The sequence below is a fragment of the Sapajus apella genome, unplaced genomic scaffold, assembly GCF_009761245.1.
Source record: "Sapajus apella isolate SASKATOON/1434 unplaced genomic scaffold, GSC_monkey_1.0 scaffold5, whole genome shotgun sequence".
Classification (NCBI taxonomy): Eukaryota; Metazoa; Chordata; class Mammalia; order Primates; family Cebidae; genus Sapajus; species Sapajus apella.
In genome coordinates, this window is record NW_022436945.1 from 41387712 (window position 1) to 41396542 (window position 8831).

The 8831-nt window shown below is 38.7% G+C and overlaps 1 non-coding gene across 1 annotated transcript; it reads right to left on the bottom strand.

The window, feature by feature from the left end:
* Positions 1-345: 345 nt before the first annotated feature.
* On the bottom strand, positions 346-452 carry LOC116548878. The gene has a single exon (XR_004267590.1). It is a non-coding gene; the product is annotated as a U6 spliceosomal RNA (small nuclear RNA).
* Between the last annotated feature and the right edge of the window lie 8379 nt (positions 453-8831).

Consider the following 8831-nt stretch of genomic DNA (forward strand, 5'->3'; position numbering starts at 1 on the left):
GTAAAATACTTGCATTTGTCACCACAAATGGCTCCACATCTGCATTGTCTGTTTTTAGATGGCTGATTTGAATTAAGTCTGACTATGCCACATACATAACCTTAACAAATTTGTTTGTTTCCCTAAATGTAGATACTAGAGCATCATATGGTTTGGCTGTGTCCCCAACCAAATCTCATCTTGAACTGTAGCTCCCATAATTTTCACATGTTGTGGGAGGGACCCAGTGGGAAATAACTGAATCATGAGAGTGGTTTCCCCATACTGTTCTCATGGTAGTGAATAAGTCTCATGAGATCTCATGGTTTGTTTTCTTTTTGTGTTTTTTTTTTAATTTATTTTTTTTTAAATATGGAATGCTTCACAAATTTGTCTGTCATCCTTGCACAGGGGTCATGCTAATCTTCTCTGTATCGTTCCAATTTTAGTATATGTGCTGTCAAAGCGAGCACGAGATTGCATGGTTTTATAAGGGGGTTTCCCTTTACACTTGGATCTCATTTTCTCTCTTGCCTGCCGCCATGTAAGATGTGCCTTTTGCCTTCCACCATGATTGTGATTTTGCCTTTCACCATGCCAGCTCCCCAGCCGCAGAGAACTGTGAGTTCATTAAACCCCTTTTTCTTTATATATTACCCAGTCTCAGTTATGTCTTTATCAGCAGCATGAAAACAAACTAATACAGAGATGTGGAATTTGTTTTCATTGATTGTGAAAGTGCAACTAGTCCTTCTCCCTCTATGTTGCTGCTGACTACTGACAACACTTTAAGACTCCTATTGTGTGAAGTAAGAGTTTCACTGAGATAGTTAGCACCTGCATTTTCTATTCTGTTAAAAGACAGATCTATTATTTCCAGGGTAGTATTACTTTTCAGTATGACAGACAAATACACCATTCCATCTTCAGTTATTTATTGCAGACAACATCAGGGTAGTGTAGGCTACTGTTCAGATGCAGGGCATCCCAGTTCCTAAGGCAGGGGATTTCAGAAAGCACTTTCTATATGGTAGCAGGAAACCATCTGTTCTGAAGCAAATGATTTCAATTGCTGCTTAATATTCAGAGTCAATTATATAAACTGTGGATTAGAAAAGGAAATAAGTAGTAGCCAACAAATAATTTCCACAATAGAACTGAAAAGATTCCAAACATTTAATTCAACGTGCCTCTTAATCAACTGTGAAAAATTGTGCAGCCTGGTGCATTTATCTTCACCAAGATAAATGATGTTCTTTTGCTCTTATGGAAGAAAACCCTATCTCCAATAATTTGGTGTGCAAAATGAATAGCCAGTTGCCTCTCCCATTGGCTGATTAGAGAGTAGGAAGCAGGAAGGTGCCTTTGTCTCCTCAGTTGGCACAACCTAGGAGCTTAGCAAATGCAGCTGAGACACTGGGCAGGCATAGGCTTATGCTCAACTTGGAGCCTCTGCCTCCATACACCCAATCTGGCCCATGCTGCTACACTTCTTTGCGCCTAGGGAACGTCTATGTTTTCCAACACCACCTGAGGAAAGGTACATTTTCTTTCCAGTTGGGATTCTTGAGTCCCATGAAATTTAGGGGTTATCCCTGAGAGTGTTCCCAGACAATGGTAAAGTTTTCCTATCCCTCCAGGGAAGTTTAAGAGGCTTGTCTACTCCTAGGACACACAGCACCTCCAGATCTGAAGTCCAGTTCAGCCAAGATAGTTTCACAGATTAATTAGCTTTTTAATGCTTGTGTGAGAATCGGAATGAACAAAGCACAAACACACTCGAAAACAACATAATAGGGGAAGTAAGAAAAAGACCTTCCTGAATGTTTAAAAAAAATGATTATAGCAGGCACTTGTAAAACCTAGATAGCATATCTATAAAAGTAGATATGCTTGTGCCTGAAACTGGGTTTTCCTCAAAACATCTATTTTCATCTTAACAATGGTAAGATGAAACAATGGTTGCCTCTGCATGGAAAATTGTTTTCTACTTCTTTCTACTTCTTTTAACTTTCAAGCTTTAAATAATGTACATTTTGTACTTTCATAATCACACTTTTATGTATTGTTAAAATTCCGCAGTGCAGGTCCTCAATTTAAACACAATTGGCGTGTTAGGCATAACATACAACACATGTATATAGGAAAACAAACAATGGGAGACCAGGCATGTGATCATTTTACAGCATTTCTAAACATATCCTAATATTCTAGAGCTGGATCATGGGTAGGCAAGCTATGAGAAGTTCCAAAATAGGACCCGAGCCCCCGGGGAGAGGTGTGCACACATGGAGCTCCAGACCTCCCGGCCGTTCCAGGCATCTTCTCCAGCCCATACCCAGTGGTGCTGGGATAGAACAGATGTGGGGATGGATTCCCCACTGCTTGATAAAACATAAGAACTCCCTAATGAGGACATGTTTGCCGTAAGAAGAAAAGTAGAACACAGATGCAAATTACACCAACAGTGAAATGTTGTTGTTGTTGTTTGTTTGTTTGTTTGTTTTGAGATGAAGTCTCACTCTGTCACCCAGGCTGGAGTGGATTGGCACAATCTTGGCTCACTGCAACCTCTGCCTCCCAGGCTCAAGCAATTCTCCTGCATCAGCCTCCCGAGTACCTGGGACTACAAGCATGCACCACCACGCCTGGCTAATTTTTGTATTTTTGGTAAAGATGGCATTTCACCATGTTGGCCAGGCTGGTCTCAAACTCCTGACTTCAAGTAATCCATCTGCCTCGGCCTCCCAAAGTGCTGGGATTACAGGCGTGAGTCACCGTGCCTGGCCATAAAATGTTACTTTCCTTCATTCCATTAGATTGGCAAAATATGTAAGTCAAAAATATCAGGTGTTAGGGAAGATTTGAAAAAATGAGTTTTTTTGACAGTGTTGGCAGGAGCATATGTTGGTTATAGCCACTTTGGAGGGCAATTTGGACTACACTATTAATCTATGAATAATAGATTAATAATACACCATTAATCTATGAATAACACATACCCCTCAACTGTGTCAAGTGTGGGGTTGATTATTCTAAGAGTACTGCAAACCATATTTTTCCATCTGTGCTGTCACAAAAGCACAAAAATAAAGATTATGAAAATTATAATGTACACAACTGACAATCTGGTGAAATAATAACCCCAACTGATCATGGTAACTCCCTTTTGAGAACAGAGGGTAAGTGGAGGATGGGAGCAGACCAACCAATTTCAATGCACCCAGAGTCACAGTATTATAGCATCCACCCTAAAGAAACACTCACATAAGTGTATGAGTCTTCATTGGAGCACTGTTTACAATAGAATAAAAACTACCTTTAAAAGTTCATCGTAGGGGAATGCTTAAATTACAATGGCTTCACGCTGAGTGTCAGTAAAAGAATGAAGCAGATGTCTGTGCCAGATGTGGGAATATCTCCAAGTTATGTTATTGAATAAAAATTTTTAAACAAACTATAGAATAATAAGTACAATTGATACCATTCATATAAAAACCAAATATATATATTTATATAAATCTAGATAAATATGTATAAACTAATTTTTAAAGTTCTAAAAACATACATACTAAAATGACAACAACCTCTAGGGAAGGGACTGAGGAAAAGGGGGTCAAAAGAAACATTAACTTTACCTGTAATGTTCAATTTTTAAAATTTACGATAAAAATGTATTCACGTACTTTAATGCAATTGACATGAACAACATTTTAAAAGAAAGAAGTTCTTACAGAGAAAGCCACAAACCCACGTGGACTATGCCCACTAAGAAACTCCGTGTATTCACAGGTTTACTTCTACGGTGCTTTCCCGAAGGACGCTGGAAAAGCCATATTTAACAGAGTTTCAACCGTTGCTCAACTGTCTTTGTTTTTAACTTTTAGTTTCAGAGGTATATGTGCAAGTTTGTCATATAGGTAAATTATGTCTTGTGGGTGTTTGGCATATAGAGTATTTTATCACCAAGGTAATGAGCATGGGACCTGCTAGGTAGCTTTTCAGCCCTCTCCTTCCTGTCACTCTCCACCCTCAGGTAGGTCCCAGTGGCTGTTGCTGTCTTTTCTGTGTCCATGTGTACTCAATGTTTAGCTCCTACTTATACGTGAGAACATGTGGTATTTGATTTTCTGTTCCTGTGTTAGTTCTCTTAGGATAATGTCTTCCAGAACCATCCATGTTGCTGCCAAGGTCATGATCTTGTTCTTTTCATGGCTACATAGTATTCCATGGTGTATATGCACCACATTTTCTTTATCGAGTCTACCACTGATAGATTAGATTGATTTCATGTCTTTGCTATTGTGAATAGTGCTGCAATGAACATATGTGTGCATATGTCTTTAAAGCAGAACGATTTCTATTCCTTTGGATATGCACCCCATAATGGGATTTCTGAGTCCAATGGTAATTCTGCTTTAAGTTTTTTTGAGAAATGGCCAAACTGCTTTCCACAGGCTCACCTATGTTTTGATTTTTTAAAACTTCTCCTGCTTCTTTGGTGAAGAAAGCTTTATATCAAGAAAGAGAAGAGGGGGAAAGAGGAAGAGAGGGAGCAGGAGAGACGAGGGCAAAGAGGAAGAAGAAAGAGAAGGGGAAGGTAAGGCAGGGAAAACCATACCTCTACATTCCCCGTGGGAAAAAAAGAGTCCCAATCTTAGAATCTTGGCCCTATCACTAGCTGTGTGAACTTGAGCCAGTATCTTCATTTTTGGATTGTCAGTTTTCTCTCCAGCAAACAACAGAGTTCATAAGAAAGCCTAGGTAAGTTGTGGAGCGTGTGGCTCGGGTGGGGACTGCACTATGAACTTTTCACAATATATATATGTAGAGAGTAAGAGCTGGGCCCCTGAGAGCAAGGTGCTGGCTGGCTCTTCCACATTGAAATATGATTAATTCCATCTGATGGAGGCTGACCAAGTCCTCCCATCTGTTACTTAACAAAGAAAAGAAAAGATTTCATCAGTGAACCCAAACCTCAGATCTGCAGAAATCCGTAAATGCAAGATGTATTAATTCTGTATGTTGTTATCATTAGACTTTACATTTGTAGCACTCAACCATTTACAAAGCACTTTCCTTTCCATTACCTAATGTGATTCTCACAACTTGGGTTATCAAGGCAGATGATGTTTGCATTTCCATAGGAGGAAATTAAGGCCGAGAAGTTAAGGAGTTTGCCAGGGTCACTTAGGAGTAGAGCAGAGATTCAAACTCACTTTCTTTCATTTACAAAGCCTGTACTCCTTCCACTGCAGCTCTGTGCCTTACCCTAACCATTGGTCTTTCAATGATATGAGCAAATCCGTGCGGGTAGAGTGGGCGTGGGATAGGCAGGAATACAGAGGAGGAGAGTAAAGAGCAATTGTCTTCTCCTTCTCCTTCTCCTCCTCCTCCTTCTCTTTCTCTTTCCATAATCATTTCTTGATTCTCCCTCCCATTACAGTTTAACAGAGAAAACAGTCTGCTTTATAGCTACTCCATAGAAAGGACCACTAATACCAACTTCCTTTGTGGGAAAATTCTCTTAACCTTGTATATAATCCAAAACCATTAGGCTTGAATTGTCCATATCTGCTGCTTTAAGACATCATTCATGTCAGGCCCTTGCCTGCGTTTCTCCCCCATAAAGTTGCTCCTCCAGCACCAGCTCTCTGTGCCTTTTCCAAACACCAGAAAGAGGGGCGTTTTTATACTCCATATTTGTTTGGGCTCCTTCTGAGTCCCGAGGGAATATTCTGAGATCATGCTTTCCCCGTGAATCTACTGAAATCAATTTTCCTTATTCCTACATGTGAGGTGAACTGTGATCTCTTGGCCTAGGTGGCTTTGTTCCTGGCCAAACAAAAGAGGAAATTTGATCAGGAAAAATCATTTGGGCTGGTTTTCAAAAACCTGATGAAAAGTTTCAGGATTTGCATGTTCTCAAAGGCAGTCACACACAGGCGAAGACGAACAAGGAGGTGGGAGAGAACGAGGAAAGGAAACAAACAAACCCTTTCATATCAGGAAATGTTAACATTTTTAAAACAGCAAATTTTTTCCTGCCTATGAATCTTAAGCTATGCTTCCAAATCAAGACCTACAGAAGTCAGCCCAGAGTCACATTTTCATAGTATCTCCTGCATCAATAATATATTAAAGTAGTTGTAAATCCTCTGTCTGAAATATGGGAAGGAAAGACAAAATTTTTCATCCAGGTGATTTGGATAAGATCAGGAGCCAAATATCATAGTGTCTTTACAAGCCCCTTTCCATAATATTAGTAGGAAAAGTGGCTTTCAGTGCCAAAGCAAAGCAAAGAACTGAAGGAGTTTGCTGCATAATTTAGATGCACTTGGCCCAAATTCATCAAGAAATTGAGAATCTGGAGGCGTTGGAGGCAGTAGACTTTCTTTGCCTGGGGAATAGTCTCACTTTTCACCTTCATTTGTCACTAGATATCAAATTCTCCTAAAACCTCAAATAAGCAGGCATAGGAGTAGCTTACTGATATTTCTATATTATTGCTTTGCAAAATTAACATTTATTGAAGATTATGTGCTAGAGACTTTGCATATATAATCTCATTTCATTTTCATGACACATCCTCAGAAAAAAATATATATCTCAACTCTGATTTTCAACTAAGGAAACTGGTATTCCAAGAGAGATTCAGTAAGCTGCCCAAGATGACAGAGCCAGTGAGTGGAAAAGAAAGAATGTGAATTCACCTCTGTCTCATACACACACACACACACACACACACTCACACACACTCTCACACTCACACACACACACACACCATTTTGTTTGGATGCATCAAAAAGAGAGCACATAAAAAAACTGCTGGGAAATCTGTGTATGATAAAATATAGTGAGTTTGCTTTTACAGTGGTTATTGGGAGGAATTTATATTTGTAAAGTGAGTCGTCAAGAAATCAGGTGATGAACTCAATCTATACATTCATGAAAGAGATTTTCTATTCACTCTGTTTTACACACTTAGAAAGTGAGTTTAGGTGACTTGGCTCAGGGAGTCATTAGTTAAATGAGAACTAAGACCAAAGATACCTGAGCTTTTGGCTCTCTGGCCTTGTTTAAAGCGTGCAATGGGTTATTACTATAAAAGACAACCCTCGCCCCAACATTGATATGTAGACTTGGATATTGTAGATTGTGGATTTAGTGACGGTTTTGGTGACTGATTGGTAAATTTAGCTTAAGACAGAGGAGGAAAGCTTCCTCAATGCAGTGTAGTAGTTAAGAGGCAAAGCTTAGGATCAAGCAGACGGAATATGAGTTCACATTCTACCTCTTAATGGTCGAGTGCCCACGACAAGTTATTTAATCTCTAGAGCACCTATTTTCTCATCTGAAATGTGGGAATGAGAAAAGTATCCACCACATTGGTTTACTGTGGAGGTGAGTTAACTCATATTACCCTCTTGTTCACAAAACCTAACATATTTTAGTTACTATTAGAGGCATACTCAGACCCAAAAAAACCAAAAAACAAAAAAACAGGCTTTTAAAAAATGCACAGTGGACATGCCTTCTTAAAACTGTGAGCATTGAAATTATTTTTCCAGAAAAAAAGTAATCTCTCTGCTATAGCATGGTTGGTGTATAGGCAAAATTAGAGTTGACGTTGAGATTACTTTTTATATTCGTTATTTCTCTTTCAGAAAATTCAACACATTAGCCACCAATACAAAGCACCAGTCATCATGTATTAGATATTAAAATTGAAGATGGAAAAATGTTTTCCTCCTCCTCATAAACAATCATGTCACAAAGTTATTCCAATCGGACATACACGAGTCAGCAATGTTCCTGTTTCCACTGTGGCTCTATTAAATACCTAGTCATCATCCTATATCTAAAAATATTATATAATCAGAGATCAATCTCATACAGCTCCCTACCAAGAAAAAATAACAATGACCTTAAATATTCCTTCTACAATTTACTTTGGTATAATTAATAATAACTTTATTAGATGTTAGTTATTAGACAACCTTACAGAGAATATGATATATTTACCATCAGTAGATTCTAGAAACAAAAATTATGAAATAAATGAAGGAAGAAAGGAATAAATGGGTAAATAAATAAATAATGTAAGTGGTCTCTTAACAGGATTATCACGTATTCACGTTTTCAGGGACCAAACAAAGAACATGAGCGCCACCTTGAGGCAGAAATCTATTTGAAACGTAAGGTAGACCTGAATCTTTGGAGAAGGTTATTAGCACTAAAAGGAGCAGCAGAGATGGTCAGTAGGGTCCTGTGTGGCCCTAAATGGTAGCACGTAGGCGGCGATTGAGCACTAGAAATTCGGGTTGTCCAAGCTGAGATGTACTGTGAGTGTAAAATACACACAAGATCTTGAAGATTAAAAAAAGGATGTAAAACATCTCATATCTAATTTTTATATTGATGACATGGTAAAACGATATTTGTGATTATATGATGTTAAGTACAATATTTATTATAATATTATTAATTTTACCTAGTTATTTTTATCTTTTTAATGTGGCTGCTAGAAATTTAAAAGTAAATCTGTAGTTCACGTTATCTTTCTATTGGACAATACTAATCTCATCCCTACTGCTCAGAATGTGGGCTATGGACCAGCGGCAAGGGTATTTGTTACCCGGGAGCGTGTTAGAAATGGAGAATCCCAGGCCTCATCCCCAGCCTTCTGAATCAGAATTTGCATTTCAACAGAATCCCCAGGTGGCTGGTATGTATACTAAGTTTGAGACTTGCTGATGTAATCGAATCCCCTTGTTTTATAAATGCGCAAACTAAGACCTACAGCTTGGCTTATTCATGGCTGTCTACATGGTAACCCTAAAACCACAGGG